The sequence below is a fragment of the Bos taurus genome, chromosome 16 (genome assembly GCF_002263795.3).
Source record: "Bos taurus isolate L1 Dominette 01449 registration number 42190680 breed Hereford chromosome 16, ARS-UCD2.0, whole genome shotgun sequence".
In the NCBI taxonomy this organism is placed as follows: Eukaryota; Metazoa; Chordata; class Mammalia; order Artiodactyla; family Bovidae; genus Bos; species Bos taurus.
Genome location: NC_037343.1, coordinates 54,808,928 through 54,832,331, shown reverse-complemented (window position 1 = coordinate 54,832,331; position 23,404 = coordinate 54,808,928). Strand labels below are relative to the sequence as shown.

General features: G+C 37.5%; 1 protein-coding gene and 1 pseudogene across 9 annotated transcripts in view; both read left to right on the top strand.

Annotated features, from left to right (window-relative positions):
* The window catches only part of AADACL3 (arylacetamide deacetylase like 3), a 160,362-nt gene that overhangs the window by 104,584 nt on the left and 32,374 nt on the right, over positions 1-23,404 (top strand). For 2 of the 9 annotated variants that reach the window (XM_015475212.3, XM_059875795.1), the window contains one exon: positions 5,926-6,047. The exons of the other annotated variants lie outside the window; for them this stretch is intronic. The gene's annotated coding sequence lies outside the window, so the exon portion shown is untranslated. The remainder of the gene's footprint in view (positions 1-5,925; positions 6,048-23,404) is intronic. 9 annotated transcript variants of the gene reach the window in all.
* Positions 5,783-5,937, top strand: LOC112441914 (uncharacterized; annotated as a pseudogene).

Here is a 23,404-nt window from a genome sequence, read left to right as displayed (position 1 = left end):
GTAGGCCCAGCTCCTTGAAGAGTTTCTGTAACATATGTATTTAGTAATATGGTTGTGAAATTAGTGAATGAGTAAGTGGCCAATCAGTGGAGCTTATATTTCTTATGTTTCCCGTAACAGAAAAGACAAGAACAGAGTAAATAATATTCGTTAATGGCCTCTTTACTAGAATGCATTTTTTTTACTCTAATAGTTCAAAGTTATCCATATATTCATCCATTTATTTAAATATTTCCTGAGTACCTACTATATACCAAGGTCCTGTTTCTTTTATGTGTGCCGGGCTGGGACTGAGAAATGTTTGCTTTAGTCTTAGGAAAGCAGAATGTGCCTATAATCCCTGAACTAACCAGCCAGTGTGGGAATGGAACTGGCCCCACTTCCTTTGCAGAGCTCTCTATTTAATGGGGCCCACAGGTTAAAAATATGTTAACATAATCCTCCAGGTCCAATAGTGCATATCTTTGCTCCATGCAGCCTTTTCTATGCCACTGAGATTAACTAACTCTTTTTTTCAGTATGAGTTGATAAGAAATGCACATGTCATCATAACTGGCTTAGTTCCTAATCCTGTTAGTTGCTATTTTTAACTTTATTTTTTCTTTGACCATGCTCTGTGGCTTGTGGGCTCTTAGTTCCCCAACCAGGGATTGAACTCTGGGCCCATAGGCAGTGAAAGTACTGACTCTTAACCACTTGACTTCCAGATAGTACCTGCTTTTTAAGCAGTAATAAAATCAAATCCAAGGCTCAGGCTGGGAACTTGGTCTTCTTGGTTAGGTATAATTTGAGACAGATGAGATGTTTGGACCCAGAATTGTTTACCATGTACTATTGAAACTTGAATTTAATGTAGTCTTCACATACCACAGAATATTCTTCTTTTTATTTTTTCAACTACTTAAATATGTAAAAAGCACTCAGTTCACAGGACATATAAAAACAGGCAGTAGGCTGGATAAATTTGGGCTAGTTTGACCCTGGAAGGGTTCAGAGAGTTTACCATCTACTGTTTTATTGAGGACATCCTTATTCTAGTCTCACTAATTTAAATATATCAAAAAATATATATATCATAGTTCACAGTGTATAAAGTAAGTTAAATTTTCCTCTGCACTTGGAAAACACAGTAAAACATAAACATGATTGTATAAGTAATGCCTAATATACTTAAAATAATGTAGCACTTTCAAGTACCCTTGAGTACTTTGGCATAAAAGCTTCCATTAGCACTCTTACAATGTTCTAGGTCAGTGGTTTTCAAACTGACCCATGGCCAAATCCTGCCTGCTGCCTGTTTTTGTACAGCCTGTGAACCAATAATTTTTTGTTGTTGTACATATTCAAGTGGTTGAAAAAATAAAATGAAGGATATTCTGTGATAGGTGAAGACTATATTCAATTCAGGTTTTAATATCCATAAATAAAGTTTTATTGGACCCAGCCACACCTGTTTGCTTGCGTATTATCTGTAGCTGGTTTCTAATTATGAAGGCCAAGTTGAATAGTTGTATAGTCCACAAGATGTCTGCCATCTGAAACTTTACAGAAGGGAATCCCACCTCATCCCATTTTTTAAGTGTAAATGCTTTTTTTTAAGAGGTGAAATCATTTGCTGGTTGTTTATTTTTTGGTACAACCAGAAAATAGTGGGATATTGGATACGGGAGGCTTTGATTGTCTTGGGTGTCAGCTTTAACATTCCATAGATGGGGGGTAGCTTTTATATCCTGTAACACAAAAGCATACTAAATGGCAGTTTGGAGTCAGTTGTGCATTTAATGTCTTGAACACTTTAAATTACTTCTCTTCCCATATCGTTTTGGTAGAATTATTTCCTACAGCAAACCACTTTTTGATCTTGGCTGTCCTGGTCAGAATTTTGTGCACTATACTATAACATCTTTGGTCGTGGTAGTCCAGTTTTCCTAGTAACTTGGTTAATGTGCTGTGAACGATTGACAGTTTGGGTATGTAGTGTATATGATATTAAATTGTGAATCAGTGGGACTTATGATGTAACAACGTATCAATATTTGAAGATATTGGTACTTGATTTCCTGTTAAGGAAAGTTTGCTCCAAATTTTAAGCTGGAAAGTCACTGGAATAACTGTTAAGAATCACAACTACATGATATTTTAGATTTCTGGTACATATGTGAAGAATTGTGTACAAATTGAAATGTCTGTGTAGTGATCCTCAAAACAACCAATAAAATCTCAGTTAGAAAAAAAAAAAAGAGTTTGCCTCTTTATGTTCTAGGTATTTGGGATACATCAGTGAACAAAATAAAGATCTTTGTATAAGTGGAGGACATCGCTGCTGGTTGACCCAAGAGCTAGACCTCGACAATTGAAAGCGCCTTACTTCCTGCCCTGTACTTGGAATATTTTGGGTTGACCAAAAAGCTTGTTTAGGTTTTTGTAACATTTTACAGAAAAATCTGAACAAACTTTTTGGCCACCCCAATATGTTCTACCCACACCATCCCATAGTTAAGGCCATTTCAAAGATGAAGCCTTAAAAATGTAAGGTTTTTTAAGACCATCTGTCTGAATTGTGTATGTGGCTGAACCCCATTAAACCTCTATGTAAACTTTGAAAGTTCTGGTACTGTGAGTTGACATTGGGTTAGAATTCCTTATCACCTGACTCGCATAAGCACCTGCTCAGACTGGTATACTGTAGAGTGGTGTTATTGGTTATAAGGAATTAATGTTAGCTCAGCATTTGTGGCCAACATTCCCCAAAGATTTGGGGGTATTTTTCAGGTAAATGGCTTGCAGCCCACTTGAGCAAAGTCATGAAATTGAAAGGTTTTGATACTAGAGTATTCTGGCTTATATAAAGTATTTGTTTGTAAAATTCATATTTTTCTGTCTTTGTAATAAGAGTCACTCAAAACTCTAAATTTTATCCTTGGAAACCCCATGGTCTATATGTCAGAGTTAGGCATCTCTGAGCATCAGGCCACTGATTACTATATCAGATCAGATCAGCCGCTCAGTCGTGTCCGACTCTTTGCAACCCCACGAATCACAGCACGCCAGGCCTCCCTGTCCATCACCAACTCCCGGAGTTCACTCAGACTCACGTCCATCGAGTCAGTGATGCCATCCAGCCATCTCGTCCTCTGTCGTCCCCTTCTCCTCTTGCCCCAATCCCTCCCAGCATCAGAGTCTTTTCCAATGAGTCAACTCTTCGCATGAGGTGGCCAAAGTACTGGAGTTTCAGCTTTAGCATCATTCCTTCCAAAGAAATCCCAGGGCTGATCTCCTTCAGAATGGACTGGTTGGATCTCCTTGCAGTCCAAGGGACTCTCAAGAGTCTTCTCCAACACCACAGTTCAAAAGCATCAATTCTTCGGCGCTCAGCCTTCTTCACAGTCCAACTCTCACATCCATACATGACCACAGGAAAAACCATAGCCTTGACTAGACGGACCTTTGTTGGCAAAGTAATGTCTCTGCTTTTGAATATGCTATCTAGGTTGGTCATAATTTTCCTTCCAAGGAGTAAGCGTCTTTTAATTTCATGGCTGCCATCACCATCTGCAGTGATTTTGGAGCCCAGAAAAATAAAGTCTGACACTGTTTCCACTGTTTCCCCATCTATTTCCCATGAAGTGGTGGGACTGGATGCCATGATCTTCGTTTTCTGAATGTTGAGCTTTAAGCCAACTTTTTCACTCTGCACTTTCACTTTCATCAAGAGGCTTTTGAGTTCCTCTTCACTTTCTGCCATATGGTAATTGATAATCATCCTCACTTTATTTAGGGGTTGGTTTAGACATTCCAGCTGGGTCACTAGGATGGAATGGGTTAGACTGAGGTAGAACAAGGAGGAGAAGCTGTCAGAATTGTAGGGAGAGGGAGATAAAACTTGGCTTTCTAGTGTGGTGGGAAGGGAAAAGATGAACTACCAGTTCAAGTTCAAGAATGAACAAGGTCGTAGTAGATTTATGAGAAGTAATTCTCAGGATATAGATCTGAGATGGTATAGGAGATTTTTTTTTTTTTTGCTTTCTAAGGAAGATGGAAAAATGGGAAAGCCTTAGATATGTTGAACATCTAGATGAATTTTTATATGTTCATTTAGAAAAGGAACCAGACAGAGACGTAATCTGGAGTGGACTGGAGGGAGGGAGGGAGGGAGGAGGCACAGGAGAAAGAGAGAGAGAAAATGAGGGAGGGAGAAAAAGCTGAGGCTGGGGATATGTAAACAAGGAGGGAGAAAAAGTGGCCTGTAAAACCAGGTGCTGTGCAAGGGAAGGCTAGAGGAAGAAGCCTCTGATGGCCAGACTGCCTGGAAGGCTGAGAAGAGAAATGTTGGATATAGATTTTTGACATTGGCTGTGATTATGTACTCTTTAGTAGTCAAGGGAAGAGGAAAACATGACTAATTCTACAATTTACAGTTTTTCATAAGAGAGGAATGTGTAAATTAGGTTGATAATAATAACTTTGACAAGGGAGTCTGCCTTTCCATTGTCTTACAGAGTTGGAGAAATATGGTGATTTGTATATGAGAAGAGAAATAATTTGGAGGATAAATTTGGTTTTGTCTTTAGGTGACTTAACCTTGATCAGTAAAGTGTGATGAAGACTTCTGTTTCTAGCAGTATGGTGGACTAGAGTATCTGGTACCTTTTCCAATGCAAAAAAAAAATCTAGAAATGCTGGACAAACTACAACAGGCATTCTTTTCAATGCATACTTACAAGAATTTGCAAGAAAAGAGGGGCAATTCCCAGGGCCAAAACTCAAGGGTAAAATGTAAACTAGAAAGGGTTTGTAGGTCTCAGTAACCCATGTGCTTAGTTTTTGATGGCCTTACAAGATCAGGAGACATGGCCTTATGTCTCCTAGAGATGACACTGAGATCTTTGTGCACAAAGCAGATACCTGCAGTGGCAGCAACAGTGAACAGGTGGACTAGAAAATAACTTTTTTCGTCCAGTACCAACTGAAAAAAAGTGTTTCATGATGAATGGTACATACAGGATTATTCTTACATGGTTTAGGGGTTCAAATTTATGTTTCCCACATACTTTAGTAAAAATCAAACCAATAAATTACCATAAAAGTGAATCCTTTGATACCTGGTAGAAGCAAATTGCTAAATTTGTCTGGAAGGACATACCCTCAATCCATGTCCTGCAAGACAAATCACAGGAGTTAATTCCCAGGAACTTCAGATACCAGAATTATTCAAATTTCTAAAGTAAACATGTGCAATTGAGTAAATAAACCAATGAGAGAATAAAAATATAAAAGAGAAACAGGGCCTTACAAACAGAAGAGATTAGCCATTTGAAAAAAAATCAAATAGAGTTTTCTGAACAATATAGAGTAATTGATAGTAAACTCATTGGAGAGAAATCAGCTGATAGACTTATGGGAGTTCTCTTATAATAGCACAAGGAGCTATATTCAATATCCTGTGATAAACCATAATGGAAAAAAATGTAAAAATGGATGTATGTATTTATATAACTGAATCACTTTGCTGGGCAGCAGAAATTAACACAATATTGTAAATCAACTATAATAAAAAATCTCAATGGAAGGGTTAAATTTCAGATTATATGCAGATTAAGGAAAAAATAGAAACTTTAAGTTAGAAATAATTAAGAATGTACCAGAGACAGTTAAAGAAGGATATTTTCTTTGGCTAGATTTCATACATGTCTTTGGGTTACATTCTGGTTATGTTGGCATTGTTACTACACCCCTGAAGAGAAGAAAGTGACTTAGTGTTCTAATTATTTAGAACTGTCTCATCGCTTCTCGGCCTTTTGGCTAAGATCAAGTGTAGAACTGTCTTACCAGCTCAAAGATAAGGTGATATTAAAAATATTAAAAATGGAAATTTTCTTATAATCATAGATATGATATACATTTTTCTCACCCTGTCATTGGCAGATGGGCATCCAAAGAAAAGTGTGTGTGGCTTTGAAAGACTCAGTAATTTCTGGAAGAGTAGACACACAATGTGTTTCCAAGGACATGGAGAAGGAAGAGTTGAAAAGTGTGATGAAATGATGGTAACTACTTTTCCTCATTTCAGAATTCTCGGTCAGTGTGCATAATAAACTGCTGTTTATAAAAAGAAAAAAATACATGATACATTTACTTACATACACATGTAACACATAGGAAACTATCAAGAGGGGTTGCCTCTGGTCAGGGAAACTGGTGACTGGAGGAATAAATAGGTAAGGGGAAGAGACTTATTTGTATGTGTATATTAGTGATCCCCAAACTTTTTAGTTTGGGACTCCTTTAATATTTTGAAATTACTAAAGTTACCAAAGAGTTTTTGTTTATTTGAGCAATACATTTATTGAAGAGATTATCCTTTCCCCATTGTATATTCTTGGTTCCATTGTTGTATTAGTTGGCTATATATGGGTGAGTTTATATCTGGGGTCTCTATTCAGTTCCATCATTTCAGTGTGTCTGCTTTTATGCCAGTACCATGCTGTTTTGATTACTGTCAACAGAAAACCAGCAAGGGAATATGGACCTTAAACAACATATAGAAAAATCTCTAATATTTTCTATATTAGAAAATATAGACTTAACAGACCTATGCAGAACATTCTGTTCAAAAGCAACAGAATACACATTCTTAAGCACACATGGAATGTATTTCAGGGTAGATCATATGTTAAGCTATAAAACAAGCTGTACTAGATTTAAGGTGATTGACTCATATAATTATCTTTTCCAACCACAATGGTATGAAACCAGAAAATAATTACAAGAAGAAAAATGGAAAATTCACAGATATGTAGAGATTAAACAACATACTACTGAACAACTAATGAGTCAAAGGAGAAATCAAAAGGGAAATTAAAAAGTACCTTGAAAAAATGGAAACACAACATACCAAAAATTATGGAATGCAGCAAAAGCAATTCTAAAGGGAAATTCAGAGTGATAAATTTTTTATTAAGAAATTTGAATGATCTCAAATAAACAAGTTTTACACCTCAAGGAACTATAGAAAGAAGAAATGAACCCTAAAGTTGGTAGAAGGAAGGAAATTGTAAAGATCAAAGTGAAGTCGCTCAGTCATGTCTAACTCTTTGTGACCCCATGGACTGTAGCCCCCCAGGGTCCTCCATCCATGGAATTTTCTAGGCAAGAGTACTGGAATGGGTTTCCATTTCCTTCTCCAGGGGATCCTCTTGACCCAGGGACTGAACCTGGGTGTCCTGCATCACAGGCAGATGCTTTACCTTCTGAGCCACCTGGGAATCCCTAATAAATGAAATAGGGACTAGAAAAGAGCAATGAAATGAAGAACAATTAAAAAAAAAACACCCCCAATATACAAACCTTTAGCTAAGAAAACAAAGTATATAAACTGTCACCAAAATAAGAGAGGACTCAAATAAAATCAGAATTGAAAGAGGAGATGTTCCAATAGGTACTATAGAAATACAAAAAATTATGAGACTACATAGACTGGTTCCAAATAGGAAAAGGAGTACATCAAGGCTGTATATTGTCACCCTGCTTATTTAACTTATATGCAGAGTACATCATGAGAAACGCTGGGCTGGAAGAAGCACAAGCTGGAATCAAGATTGCCGGGAGAAATATCAATAATCTCAGATATGTAGATGACACCACCCTTATGGCAGAAAGTGAAGAGGAACTCAAAAGCCTCTTGATGAAAGTGAAAGTGGAGAGTGAAAAAGTTGGCTTAAAGCTCAACATTCAGAAAAAGAAGATCATGGCATCCAGTCCCATCACTTCATGGGAAATAGATGGGGAAACAGTGGAAACAGTGTCAGACTTTATTTTTCTGGGCTCCAAAATCACTGCAGATGGTGATTGCAGCCATGAAATTAAAAGTCGCTTACTCCTTGGAAGGAAAGTTATGTCCAACCTAGATAGCATTTTCAAAAGCAGAAACATTACTTTGCCAACAAAGGTTCATCTAGTCAAGGCTATGGTTTTTCCTGTGGTCATGTATGGATGTGAGAGTTGGACTGTGAAGAAGGCTGAGCGCTGAAGAATTGATGCTTTTGAACTGTGGTGTTGGAGAAGACTCTTGAGAGTCCCTTGGACTGCAAGGAGATCCAACCAGTCCATTCTGAAGGAGATCAGCCCTGGGATTTCTTTGGAAGGAATGATGCTAAAGCTGAAACTCCAGTACTTTGGCCACCTCATGTGAAGAGTTGACTCATTGGAAAAGACTCTGATGCTGGGAGGGATTGGGGGCAGGAGGAGAAGGGGACGACAGAGGATGAGATGGCTGGATGGCATCACTGACTTGATGGATATGAGTCTGAGTGAACTCTGGGAGTTGGTGATGGACAGGGAAGCCTGGCGTGCTGCGATTCATGGGGTTGCAAAGAGTCAGACACGACTGAGCGACTGAACTGAACTGAACTGATGACCAATTGTGTGCCAATAAATTGGACAACCTAGAAGAAATAGATAAATTCCTAGTAACATACAGTTTTCCAAGACTGAATCATGAAGAAATAGAAAATTTGAACAGACTAATAATGAATAAGGAAATGGACTCAGTAATCATGAGCCTCCTGACAAAGAAAAGACTAGATGCCTTCACACTCGAGGATGCCCAGCTCAAGGTGAGTGACCACACCATTGTTGTTATCTGTGTCATTGAGACCTTTTTTGTATAGTTCTTCTGTGTATTCTTGCCATCTCTTCTGCTTATGTTAGGTCCTTATTGTTTCTGTCCTTTATCATGCCCATCCTTGCATGAATGTTCCCTTGATATCTCCAGTTTTCTTGAAGATATCTCTAGTGTTTCCTATTCTATTGTTTTCCTCTATTTCTTTGCATTGTTCATTTAAGAAGGCCTTTTTATCTATCCTTGCTATTCGCTGAAACTCTGCATTCAGTTGAATATATCTTTCCCATTCTCCCTTGCGTTTTTTCTCTCTTCTTTCCTCAGCTATTTGTAAAGCCTCCTCAGACAACCACTTTGTCTTCTTGCATTTCTTTTTCTTTGGGATGGTTTTGGCTACTGTCTCCTATACAATGTAATGAAGTTCGCACATAGTTCTTCAGGCACTCTGTCTACCAGAGCTAATCCTTTAAATCTCTTGATTACCTCCACTGTAGAATCATAAAGAGTTTAATTTAGGTCATACCTGAATGGCCTAGTGGTTTTTCCTACTTTCTTCAACTTAAGCCTGAATTTTGCAATAAGGAACTCATGATCTGATCCACAGTCAGCTCCAGGTCTAGGATCCTTTGGACTGCAAGAAGATCAAACCAGTCAATCCTAAAGGAAATCAACCCTGAATATTCATTGGAAGAACGGTTGCTAAAGCTGAAGCTCCAATAATTTGGCCACCTGATGTGAAGAGCCAACTCACTGAAAAAGACCCAGGTGATGGGAAAGATTGAAGGCAAAAGGATAAAAGGGGTAGTGAAGGATAAAATGTTAGATAGCATCACTGACTCAATGGACATGAACCTGAGCAAACTCCAGGAGTTAGTGGAGGACAGAGGAGCCTGGAATGCTATGGTCCATGGGATTAAAATAATTGTAAATGACTTAGCCACTGAACAACAACAACAAATGACTTCAGTGGTGAATTCTACCAAACATTTAAAGAATTAATATCAATTCTCAAACTCTTCTGAAAAATTGAAGAGCATAGAATACTTTCAAACATTTTACAAGACAAGGATTACCTGGTTACCAAAACCAGCCAAAAACACCACGAGAAGACAAAATTGTAGCTCAGTATCTCTGATGAACATAAATGCTAAATACTCAACAAAATATTTAGCAAATAAAATTCAATAATACATTAAAAGGATCATATAGCATGATCAAATGGAATTTATTCCAGGTATACAAGGATAACTCACCAACTGTGAATCAATCAATATGATAAACCACATTAACAAAGGATAAAATATGATCATCTCAAGATGTAGAAAAAATATTTGACAAAATCAGCATCCAGTTATGATAAAACTTTTAAGTGTGGGTATAGAGGGAACATATCTCAACATAATAAAGCCATATATGAAAAGTCCATAGTTCCTTTAAGCTTGGGAACAAGACAAGGATATTGACTCTTACTGCTTTTATTCAACATAGTATTGGTAGTCCTAGGAAGGGCAATTAGGCAAAAATAAATAAACAGAAGGCATCAATCAGAAAAGAAGAAATAAAACAGTAAATATTTGCAAATGACATATTATAGATAGAAAACACTAAGGACTTCACCAAAAAATTATCAGAACTAATAACAAATTCACTAAAATTGCAGAATATAAAATCAATTTACAAAAGTCTGCTGCATTTCTATTCAGTAAAATGAACTATCAGAGAAATTAAGAAATCAATTTCATTTACAAATACAGCCAAAAATTAAAAAATTTAGGAATAGATTGAAAGATCTGTATAGAGAAAAGTATAAGATATTGATGAAAGGAATCAAAGAAAATACAAATGAAAGATATTTCATGCTTATGGGTTAGAAAAGTAATAGTGTTAAAATATCTGAAGTACTATAGATTAAATTCAATCCCTATAAAATACCCAATAATATTTTTCACAAAAATAGAATTAACAATCCTAAAATTTGTATAGAACCACAGAAAACCCCAAATAGCCGAAGAAAGCGTGTGAAAGAAGAACAAAACAGGGGACAACAGGATTCCTAATTTCAAACTGTATTACAAAACTGGTAATCCAAACAGCATTGTATTGGCATAAAAACAAACACAAAGATCATTGTTAGAAATCCCAGGCAGATATACATGTCAGACAGATAGAAATTCAGATATATATATCAATTAATTTATGACAAAGGAGCAAAGAATACAATGGGGAAATGATAGTCTCATATATATGTATGACTATACATATATAAAATGGAATATTACTCAGCCAAAAAAGGAAGGAGTTTTTGCCATTTGTATGGTCTCACTTATTTGTAGAATAAACCTCCCACACCCACCTACACCTGCCCCCGGCGCAACGCTCAGACTCATAGATACAGAGAATATAGATTGGTGGTTTCCAGATGTAGGGTGGTGGTAGGTGAAATGGATGAAGGTGGTAAAAGGTACAAACTTCTGTTTATTAAATAAATAAGTTTTGGAGATGTAAAGTACATGATGGTGACTATAGTTAATAAATACTGTATTGTATATTTGAAAATTCCTAGAGAATATATCTTAAAAGTTCTCATCACAAGAAAAAATGTGTAACTATTCTTGGTGATAGATGTTAACTAGACTTATTGTGGTGATCACTTCACAATATATACAAATATTGAATCATTTATGTTGTGCCCTTGAAACTTATTATATGTCAATTGCATATTAATAAAAAATAAGAAAGCAAATTCTAAAAAAGAAAAAAAGAGTAGCTGGCTAGAAAACAGGAAAATGTAGGAAAATAGTATTATAGAAACATATAATTAATAAAAAGTTATTTTCTGGATTATGTCATTGTATTTTTTGGCCTTCTTTTACTTTTTTTAAAGTAATTGCTCTTATTTTTCTTAATAAATATTCACTTTTTACCTGATTTTATAGTCATATTTTAAAAATTCTTTTTCTTAAATGAGACCTCTCCTGTATAAGCTTTGGGCCCCACATAACTTGATTCCAGCCTTGCCTGTTTGGTATAGAATGTGGATCTCCTGGAAAAACTAGTGATATGATTAGTGATGCAGTATTCCCATTTCCCTACATTTTTTTTTCAATTTTTAAAATAAATATATATAATTTATTGAAGTACAATTGAAATGTTTCAGGTACACAGCAAGATGATTGTTATAAAAATACACATATATTATTTTTGAAGTTATTTTCCATCATAAGTTCTTATAAGATATTGACTATAGATATCCCTTATAAGATATTCCCTATGCTATGCAGTAAACCTTGTTGCATATCTATTTTTTAATTAGAAATCTAGCATTCTATTCATACTAGATCAAACAAGTGGAGTCAAAATGTCATAATTTTTTTAATTAGGCAAAAACTTATAAATTTTGTAAAAGATATATATATATTATACATATTTTTATATATGTATACAAAAGCTTTTCTACTACACTTGATAAAGGCTTAAAAGAACATCAAAAAAAGAGAAGAGATGGAAAAATTGGAGAACATAAAAAATTAAGCACTGCATATGAAATAAAGTGAAACAAACTAGATAAAAGTAAAAGGTCATCATATAGTCTAGTTTTTAAACATAACAGCTCATTAGAAACATATCTGGAGCACTGGGGAGAAAAGCAATACCTGAGCATTTGTATTTTTCAAAAAATTTCAAGATAATTCTGATATGCATCTGGATTTTAAAAAGTGATTACAGGTTTTTCTATTAGATCCTAGTTTTGGTGATAATGGGCTTCCCTGATAGCTCCTAGAAGCTATATACCTGCATAACTTATCTCCTCAAAGCTAAGAGAGGCAGTGCACTAAGTCGTGTCTGACTCTTGCGACCCCATGGACTGTAGCCTGCCAGGCTCCTCTGTCTATGGGATTCTCCAGGCAAGAATACTGGAGTGGGTTGCCATTTCCTTCTCCAGGGGATCTTCTGACCCAGGAATCGAACCCAGGTCTCCAGCATTGCAGGCAGATTCTTTACCGATTGGGGTTGGTGAGGGGGGTGTAAGAACAAGAAAGCAAATAGAACAGGGTGGACAAAGAGTGGAATGATTAAGATTAATGGGGGCTCTAACTGGATCCATTTGGTCATGGCTCCCTGGCCCTCGCAGGCTCTCAACAATCACATGAGATTTTAGGAATGCACCACACAGAATTGATTAGTGAAAGGATATACCACATAGAACTGATTTGTTAAATATCACCCCTCCCTTACCCTCTGCCTCCAACATAGTCCCTAGAGTACTACAGGCAGGGAAGACCTAAACTATTGGGAGGAATCCCTAACACTTTTCCAGAGTAGAATTCGATTAAGTCCAAAAAGGGTCCTTCTTTTAAGGGCTTTGGGAAACTAGACACTGCAATTTTATTAGTATTGGCGACATTTGTTTGGAGCAAATTCAGCTCCAGGAGCTGCACGGTTGAATGCAGGAGGGGTTCCACCAATTGCCCCAATTCTTTCCATTGTAGCAGCTTGGCCAAAGCGTTCAGTTGTTGGTGGGGTCAATCCCAAGGTTCCATCTGGCATCATAGTGGCTGGTCCTGGAGGACCTGGGGTACCAGCTGGCACAGGAGCAGGGGACATGGCACCTCTGTTGTTTATGCCCATAGCACCTCCCATCGCCATCTGACCCATCCGTATCTCTTGCTTTCTCGCATCAGGGAAGGTTCCCTTGAATCCTTCCTGCTGTCGTCGCATCATTTCTTCTTCAAAGCTAAGCATTGTGCCTTAAAATATTTTTCCTGTGTCACTTAAGTTGACGGATTAATATAGATTCAACCTTGTAAGATGTATATCTTTTCCTTTCCAGACACAAAACCACTTATCTATAGGAAGCAGAAAGTTGGGGGCAAGGGGAGTGAAGCTTTCACATTGCACTAATGCAGCAGTATTCAAATACAGTGTGATTGTGTTTTTTTCTGGACAAATCTCTAGTAGCTCAGCTGGTAAAGAATCTGTCTGGAATGTAGGAGACCCTAGTTCAATTCCTGGGTAGGGAAGATCCACTGGAGAAGGATTAGGCTACACACTCCTGTATTGGGCTTCCTTGGTGGCTCAGCTGGTAAAGAATCTGCCTGCAATGTGGGAGACCAGGGTTCGATCCCTGGGTTGGGAAGATTCCCTGGAGAAGGGAAAGGCTACCCACTCAAATATTCTGGCCTGGAGAATTCCATTGACTGTATTGTCCATGGGGTCACAAAGAGAAGGGTTTGGCTACCCACTCCAGTATTCTTCAGCTTCCCTGGTGGCTCAGCCAGTAAAGAATCTGCCTGCAATGTGGGAGACCTGGATTAGGAAGATCCCCTGGAGAAGGGGACACGACTGAGCACCTTTCACTTTTAATTTCACTTTCGCTTTTGACTCTCAGTTCAGTTCAGATTGCATACTCAGTTCAATCACTCAGTCATGTCTGACTTTTTGCAACCCCATGGACTGCAGCATGCCAGGCTTCTCTGTCCGTCACCAACTCCTGGAGTTTACTCAAACTCATGATCATTGAGTCAGTGATGCCATCCAACCATCTCATCCTCTGTCATCCCCTTCTCCTCCCTCCTTCAATCTTTCCCAGCATCAGGGTCTTTTCAAATGAGTCAGCTCTTCGCATCAGGTGGCCAAAGTATTGGAGTTTCAGCTTCAACATCAGTCCTTCCAGTGAATATTCAGGACTGATTTCCTTTAAGATGGCCTGGTTGGATCTCCTTGCAGTCCAAGGGACTCTCAAGAGTCTTCTCCAACACCACAGTTCAAAAGCATCAATTCTTCGGTGCTCAGCTTTCTTTATAGTCCAACTCTCATATCCATGCATGACCACTAGAAAAACCATAGCCTCGACTAGACAGACCTTTGCTGGCAAAGTAATGTCTCTGCTTTTGAAAATGCTATCTAGGTTGGTCATAACTTTCCTTCCAAGGAGTAAGCGTCTTTTAATTTCATGGCTGCAGTTACCATCTGCAGTGATTTTGGAGCCCCCCAAAATAAAGTCTGCTACTGTTTCCCCATCTATTTGCCATGAAGTAATGAAGAAGGCTGAGCACCGAAGAATTGATGCTTTTGAACTGTGGTTTTGGAGAAGACTCTTGAGAGTCCCTTGGACTGCAAGGAGATCCAACCAGTCCATCCTAAAGGAGATCAGCCCTGGGATTTCTTTGGAAGGAATGATGCTAAAGCTGAAACTCCAGTACTTTGGCCACCTCATGCGAAGAGTTGACTCATTGGAAAATACTGATGCCGGGAGGGATTGGGGGCAGGAGGAGAAGGGGACGACAGAGGATGAGATGGCTGGATGGCATCACTGACTCGATGGGTGTGAGTTTGAGTGAACTCCGGGAGTGGGTGATGGACAGGGAGACCTGGCGTGCTGTGATTCATGGGGTCGCAAAGAGTCGGACATGACTGAGCGACTGAAGTGAACTGAACTGGACTGAATGGGACCAGATGCCATGATCTTAGTTTTCTGAATGTTGAGCTTTAAGCCAACTTTTTCACTCTCCTCTTTCACTTTCATCAAGAGGCTCTTTAGTTCTTTTTCACTTTCTGCCCTAAGGGTGGTGTCATCTGCATATCTGAGGTTATTGATATTTCTCCTGACAATATTGATTCCAGTTTGTGCTTCATCTAGCCCAGCGTTTCTCATGATGTACTCTGCATATAAGTTAAATAAGCAGGGTGACAATATACAGCCTTGACATACTCCTTTTTCTATTTGGAACCAGTCTGTTGTTCCATGTCCAGTTCTAACTGTTGCTTCCTGACCTGCATACAGATTTGTCAAGAGGCTGACAAAAAAAAAAAACCCTGGTTTTGTTTTGCTGTAGGCACATTTTTCTTTGTTCTCATTTAATGATCATTAGAAAGAGTCACTGGATTAACTGAGACTGCCTCTATATGACTTTTTGAATCAAAGGGCTCCAGATTAAAGTAGTTTCTCTCTCTTTAAAAGTACATTGAAAAAAGTACTTGCAGCCATAAAAAGCAGAAATGTTCCAAGGAGAGAGACTGAACCAACTTTTTGAAGAGCTATCTCTATTTCTATATGTGGCTTTGTCAATAATTCAGTGGCAGTGATCCTGATAAAGTCCTAAGTGAACATTGACAGTTTGTATTAAAGCTTTCAAAATTTATTTTAGTTTTTGTGAGTTAGCTAAATTTAAAAAGTAATTTTAAATTACTAATTTAAAAGTACATACTCTCTTCCCTGCCATTTTCTAATAATACATTTGATCTCTAGATGTTGAAGTTAGAAATAATTTTCTCTGGGAAATAAAACTAACAGTGTGCATTACAACATGAAAAACACACAAGTATAAAAGTGAGGCTGATAGAAATTTTAAATCTCTGCCAGACATGAACTTTGGACTAAAAGAAAAGGAAGCCAAATGATATTGTTGAAGCACCTAATATTCTAAGTTATCATTGTAGATGTTTTCCCTTATATTATCTCATTATATTTTTTAACCTTAAAAAGTAGGTTTTATTCTCTCTCTCTCTCTCTCTCCGTGTTTCTCTCTTTACAAATAAAGAAAGCCAGGTTTACAGAATTGAGATAGTTTTCTCAGGGTCCCAGATATCTAGATGCAAAGCTGGAATACAGGACCCTTTGACTTAGAAGCTCTTGCACTTTTCTCCAATGTCTGCTTATGTCAGGGGGATAGAACTATTACATTCTTAGCTATTGTTACAGAATATGTGGAGCAGTAATTTAAAATGTAAAGTTGTAACATACAGTTTACATTGGAAGCAAAAAGCTGTGAAATGTCTTGTGTCTTACATTCTGTGTATTTATGCAACTGATTAGTCTGTTATTGACTTCTCTCCAGCCAGACTGCATCTGTAATCCACAAAGATCTGAGCAGCTGCCCCCTCAGTCTCTCTGTATTATCACAGTTTGGTTTAAATAAACTAGATAGTAACAATGAAAAAGTCCTGCATGTTCAGCTATACAATAGTACCATTAAATATTACTTCAGTACAGTAGTACTATAGCCTTGCTTTGTATAGTCTTTGTATAGTCTTATACCTATATATGGAGAAGGCAATGGCACCCCACTTCAGTACTCTCGCCTGGAAAATCCCATGGATGGAGGAGCCTGGTGGGCTGCAGTCCATGGGGTCGCTGAGTCGGACATGACTGAGCAACTTCACTTTGACTTTTCACTTGCATGCATTGGAGAAGGAAATGGCAACCCACTCTAGTGTTCTTGCCTGGAGAATCCCAGGGACTGCGGAGCCTTGTGGGCTGCCGTCTGTGGGGTCGCACAGAGTCGGACACGACTGAAGTGACTTAGCAGCAGCAGCAGCATACCTATATATAACTTTATTTGTTTGGGCTCCAAAATCACTGCAGATGGTGATTGCAGCCATGAAATTAAAAGAGGCTTACTCCTTGGAAGGAAAGTTATCATCAACCTAGATAGCATATTCAAAAGCAGAGACATTACTTTGCCAACAAAGGTCTGTCTAGTCGAGGCTATGGTTTTTCCAGTGGTCATGTATGGATGTGAGAGTTGGACTGTGAAGAAAGCTGAAGGCTGAAGAATTGATGCTTTTGAACTGTGGTGTTGGAGAAGACTCTTGAGAGTCCCTTGGACTGCAAAGAGATCCAACCAGTCCATCCTAAAGGAGATCAGTTCTGGGTGTTCATTGGACGGACTAATGCTGAAGCTGAAAGTCCAATACTTTGGCCACCTCATGCAAAGAGTTGACTCATTGGAAAAGACGCTGATGCTGGGAGGGATTGGGAGCAGGAGGAGAAGGGGACGACAGAGGATGAGATGGTTGGATGGCATCACCGACTCGATGGACATGAGTTTGGGTAAATAAACTTCAGGAGTTGGTGATGGACAGGGAGGCCTGGTGTGCTGCGATTCATGGGGTCACAAAGAGTCGGACACTACTGAGCGACTGAACTGAACTGAACTGAACTGATACCTATACATCTTATAGTCTTTGTATAGTCTTATACCTATATATCTTAGAGGGCAGAGATCTTGATTATCTAGTCTTTTTCTTATCAGTTCTTATCACAGTTATAGAGTACAGGCTCCAGGCACATGGACTTCAGTAGTTGTAGCATGTGGGCTCAGTAGTTGTGTTGTGCAGCTCCAGGGTGTGGGGGCTTCAGTAGCTCCAGCATACAGGTTCAGTAGTTGGAGCTTATGTGCCCTAGAGTATATGGGCTTCAGTAGTTGTGGCTCATGGGCTTAACATTTAGAAACCAAATGTGTTATGAGGAAATCGGAGGGAAGAGAGTAGGTACCAAATTACTTTTCATATTTAGCTAGCTCACAAAAACTAAAATAAATTTGGAAAGTTTTATAAAAACTCTCAATGTTCACTTAGGACTTCATCACAATCACTGACACGTTTCCACTGAATCATTGGCAATCACTATCACAGGGAGTGAAATTTAGAAAAAGTTCAATAAAAGGCTGCTAAAATGGATGAATGAATTAGACTTGGTGATTATAATAACTTTTCCAAAGAAGCTCCTCATTTAAGAATTCCTATTTTTCTTTTCTTTTTTTGTGTAAAATAATTCATTTGTGTAAAATATTTTAATTGGAGGCTAATTACTTTACAATATTGTAGTGGTTTTTGGCATACATTCACATGAATCAGCTGTGGGTGTACATGTGTCCCCCATCCTGAACCCCTCTCCTACCTGCCTCCCCATCCCATCCCTCAGGCTTGTACCAGTGCACCAGCCCTGAGTGCCCTGTCTCATGCATTGAACCTGGACTGGCAATCTATATCACATATGGTAATATACATGTTTCAGTGATATTCTCTCAAATCATCCCATCCTCGCCTTCTCCCACAAGAGTCCAAAAGTCTGTTCTTTACATCTGTGTCTCTTTATCTGTCTTGCATATAAGGTCATTGTTACCGTCTTTATAAATTCCATATATATGCATTATTATACAGTATTGGTGTTTTTCTTTCTGACTTACTTCACTCTGTTTAATAGGCTCCAGTTTCATCCAACTCATTAGAACTGATTCAAATGCATTCTTTTCTGTAGCTGAGTAATAGTCCATTGTGTATGTGTACCACAGATTTCTTATCCATTCATCTGTCGATGGACATCTAGGTGGCTTCCATGTCCTAGCTATTGTAAACAGTGCTGTGATGAACAATGGGATACACGTGTCTCTTTCAATTCTGGTTTCCTTGGTGTGTATGCCCAGTAGTGGGATTGCTGGGTCGTATGGAAGTTCTATTTCCAGTTTTTTAAGGAATCTCCACATTGTTCTCCATAGTGGCTGTACTAGTTTGCATTCCCACCAACAGTGTAAGAGGGTTCCTTTTTCTCCACAACCTCTAAACCATTTATTGCTTGTAGACTTTTTGATAGCAGCCATTCTAACTGGTGTGAGATGGTACCTCATTGTGGTTTTGATTTGCATTTCTCTTGTTAAGCATCTTTTCATGTGTTTGTTAGCCATATGTATGTCTTCTTTGGAGAAATGTCTGTTTAGTTCTTTGGCCCATTTTTTTATTGGGTCATTTATGTTTCTGGAACTGAGTTGCATGAGCTGCTTGTATATTTTGGAGATTAATTCTTTGTCAGTTGCTTCATTTGCTATTATATTCTCCCATTCTGAAGGCTGTCTTTTCACCTTGCTTATAGTTTCATTCGTTGTGCAAAAGCTTTTAAGTTTAATCAGGTCCCATTTGTTTATTTTTCCTTTTATTTCCAATATTCTGGGACCTGGGTCATAGAGGATCCTGCTGTGATTTATGTCAGAGTATTTTGCCTATGGTTTTCTCTAGGAGTTTTATAGTTTCTGGCCTTACGTTTAGATCTTTAATCTACTTTGAGTTTATTTTTGTGTGTGGTGTTAGAAAGTGTTCTAGTTTCATTCTTTTGCAAGTGTTTGACCAGTTTTCCTAGCACCATTTGTTAAAGAGATTGTCTTTTCTCCATTGTATATTCTTGCCTCCATTGTCAAAGATAAGGTGTCCATAGATGTGTGGATTTATCTCTGGGCTTTCTATTTTGTTCCATTGGTCTATATCTCTGTCTTTGTGCCAGTACCATACTGTCTTGATGACTGTAGCTTTGTAGTAAAGTCTGAAGTTAGGTAGGTTGATTCCTCCAGTTCCATTCTTCTTTCTCAAGATTGCTTTGGCCATTCGAGGTTTTTTGTATTTCCATACAAATTGTGAAATCATTTGTTCTAGCTCTGTGAAGAATACTGTTGGTAGCTTGATAGGGATTGCATTGAATCTATAGATTGCTTTGGGTAGTATACTCATTTTCACTGTATTGATCCTTCTGATCCATGAACATGGTATATTTCTCCATCTATTTGTGTCCTCTTTGATTTCTTTCATCAGTGTTTTATAGTTTTCTATATATAGGTCTTTTGTTTATTTAGGTAGGTTTATTCCTAAATATTTTATTCTTTTCATTGCAATGATGAATGGAATTGTTTCCTTAATTTCTCTTTCTGTTTTCTCATTGTTAGTGTATAGGAATGCAAGGGATTTCTGTGTGTTAATTTTATATCCTGCAACTTTACTATATTCATTAATTAGCTCTAGTAATTTTCTGGTGGAGTCTTTAGGGTTTTCTATGTAGAGGATCATGTCATCTGCAAACAGTGAGAGTTTTACTTCTTCTTTTGCAATCTGGATTCCTTTTATTCCTTTTTCTTCTCTGATTGCTGTGGCCCAAACTTCCAAAACTATGTTGAATAGTAGTGGTGAGAGTGGGCACCCTTGTCTTGTTCCTGACTTTAGGGGAAATGCTTTCAATTTTTCATCATTGAGGATAATGTTTGCTGTGGGTTTATCATATATGGCTTATATTGTGTTGAGGTATGTTCCTTCTATGCCTGCTTTCTAGAGTTTTTTTTTTTTTTTTAATCATAAATGGATGTTGAATTTTGTCAAAGGCTTTCTCTGCATCTATTGAGTTAATCATATGCTTTTTATCTTTCAATTTGTTAATGTGGTATATCACATTGATTGACTTATAAATATTGAAGAATCCTTGCTTCCCTGGGATAAAGCCCACTTGGTCATGATATATGATCTTTTTAATATGTTGTTGGAGTCTGTTTGCTAGAATTTTGTTGAGAATTTTTGTATCTATGTTCATCAGTGATATTGGCCTGTAGTTTTCTTTTTTTGTGGCATCTTTGTCTCATTTTGGTATTAGGGTGATGGTGGCCTCATAGAATGAGTTTGGCAGTTTACCTTCCTCTGCAATCTTCTGGAAGAGTTTGAGTAGGATAGCTTTTAGCTCTTCTCTAAATTTTTGGTAGAATTCACCTGCGAAGCCATCTGGTCCTGGGCTTTTGTTTGTTGGAAAATTTTTGACTACGGTTTCGATTTCCATGCTTGTGATGGGTCTGTGAAGATTTTCTATTCCTGATTCAGTTTTGGAAGGTTATACTTTTCTAAGAATTTGTCCATTTCTTCCACATTGTCCATTTTATTGGCATATAATTGCTGATAGTAGTCCCTTATGATCCTTTGTATTTCTGTGTTATCTGTTGTGACTTCTCCATTTTCGTTTCTAATTCTGTTGATTTGATTCATCTCCCTGTGTTTCTTGATGAGTCTGGCTAATGATTTGTCTATTTTATTTATCTTCTCAAAGAACCAGCTTTTAGTTTTTTTGATTTTTGCTATAATCTTCTTTGTTTCTCTTTCATTTATTTCTGCCCTAATTTTTATGATTTCTTTCTTTCTACTAACCCTGGGGTTCTTCATTTCTTCTTTTCCTAGTAGTTTTAGGTGTAAAGTTAGGTTATTTATATGATTTTTCTCTTGTTTCTTGAGGTAAGCTTGTACTGCTATGAATGTTCCCCTTAGCACTGCTTTTACTGAATCCTGTAGGTTTTGGGTTGTTGTGTTTTCATTTTCATTTGTTTCTATGCATATTTTGATTTCTTTTTTAATTTCTTCTGTGATTTGTTGGTTATTCAGAAGCGTGTTGTTTCGCCTCCATATGTTTGTATTTTTAATAGTTCTTTTCCTGTAGTTGACATCTAATCTTACTGCACTGTCATCAGAAAAGATGCTTAAAATGACTTCAATTTTTTTGAATTTACCAAGACTAGATTTATGGCCCAGGATGTGATCTATCATGGAGAATGTTTCATGTGCACTTGAGAAAAAGGTGATATTCATTGTTTTAGGGGTGAAATGTCCTAAAGATATCAATTAGGTCTAACTGGTCCATTGCATCATTTAAAGTTTGTCTTTCCTTGCTAATTTTCTGTTTAGTTGATCTATCCATAGCTGTGAGTGGGGTATTAAAGTCTCCCACTATTATCATGTTACTGTTAATTTCCCCTTTCATACTTGTTAGCATTTGCCTTACATATTGCGGTGCTCCTATGTTGGGTGCATGTATATTTATAATTGTTATATCTTCTTCTTGTATTTATCCTTTGATCATTATGTAGTGTCCTTCTTTGTCTCTTTTCACTGCCTTTATTTCGAAGTCTATTTTATCTGATATGAGTATTGCTACTTCTGCTTTCTTTTGGTCTCCATTGCATGAGATATCTTTTCCAGCCCTTCAATTTCAGTCTGTATGTGTCCCTTGTTTTGAGGTGGATCTCTTGTAGACAGCATATATAGGGGTCTTAGCAATCTAAACAAAATGAAAAGGCAGAGAAATATTCAGCAGGTAAAGGAACATGATAAATGCCCACCAAACCAAACTAAAGAGGAAGAGATAGGGAGTCTACCTGAAAATGAATTCAGAATAATGACAGTAAAGATCTAAAATCTTGAAAACAAAATGGAGTTACAGATAAATAGAATAGAGAGAAGGATTAAGAAGATGCAAGAAATGTTTAACAAGGACCTAGAAGAAATAAAAAACAATCAATAATGAATAATGCAATAACTGAATTCAAAAGCACTCTGGAGGGAACCAACAGTAAAATAACTGAGGCAGAAGATAGGATAAGTGAGGTGGAAGATAGAATGGTGGAAATAAATGAAGCAGAGAGGAAAAAAGGAAAAAGAATGAAAAGAAATGAGGACAACCTCAGAGACCTCTTGGACAACGTTAAATGCCCCAACATTGAATCATAGGAGTCTCAGAAGAAGAAGACAAAAAAGGTCATGAGAAAATACTTGAGGAGATAATAGTTGAAAACTTCCCTAAAATGGGAAAGGAAATAGCCACCCAAGTCCAAGAAACCCAGAGTCCCAAACAGGATAAACCCAAGGCAAAACACCCCAAGACACATATTAATAAAATTAATGAATATCAAACACAAAGAGCAAATATTAAAAGCAGCAAGGAAAAAGCAACAAGTAACACACAAGGAGATTCCAATAAGGATAATAGCTGATCTTTCAATAGATTCTCTTCAGACCAGGAGGGAATGGCAGGACATACTTAAAGTGATGAAAGAGAAAAATCTACAACCCAGATTACTATACCCAGCAAGGATCTCTTTCAAATATGAAGAATAAATCAAAAGCTTTACAGACGAGCAAAAGCTGAGAGAATTCAGCACCACCAAACCAGCTCTTCAGCAAATGCTAAAGGATCTTCTCTAGACAGGAAACACAGAAAAGGTTTATAAACTCAAACCCAAAACAACAAAGTAAATGGCAACGGGATCATACTTATCAATAATTACCTTAAATGTAAATGGGTTGAATGCCCCAACCAAAAGACGAAGCCTGGCTGAATGGATACAAAAATAAGAATTCCTATTTTTCTTAAGCTTTCCATTTACTAGAACCCATGAGATCATTCAAGGGACTTTTTCTCTTTGGCTACTT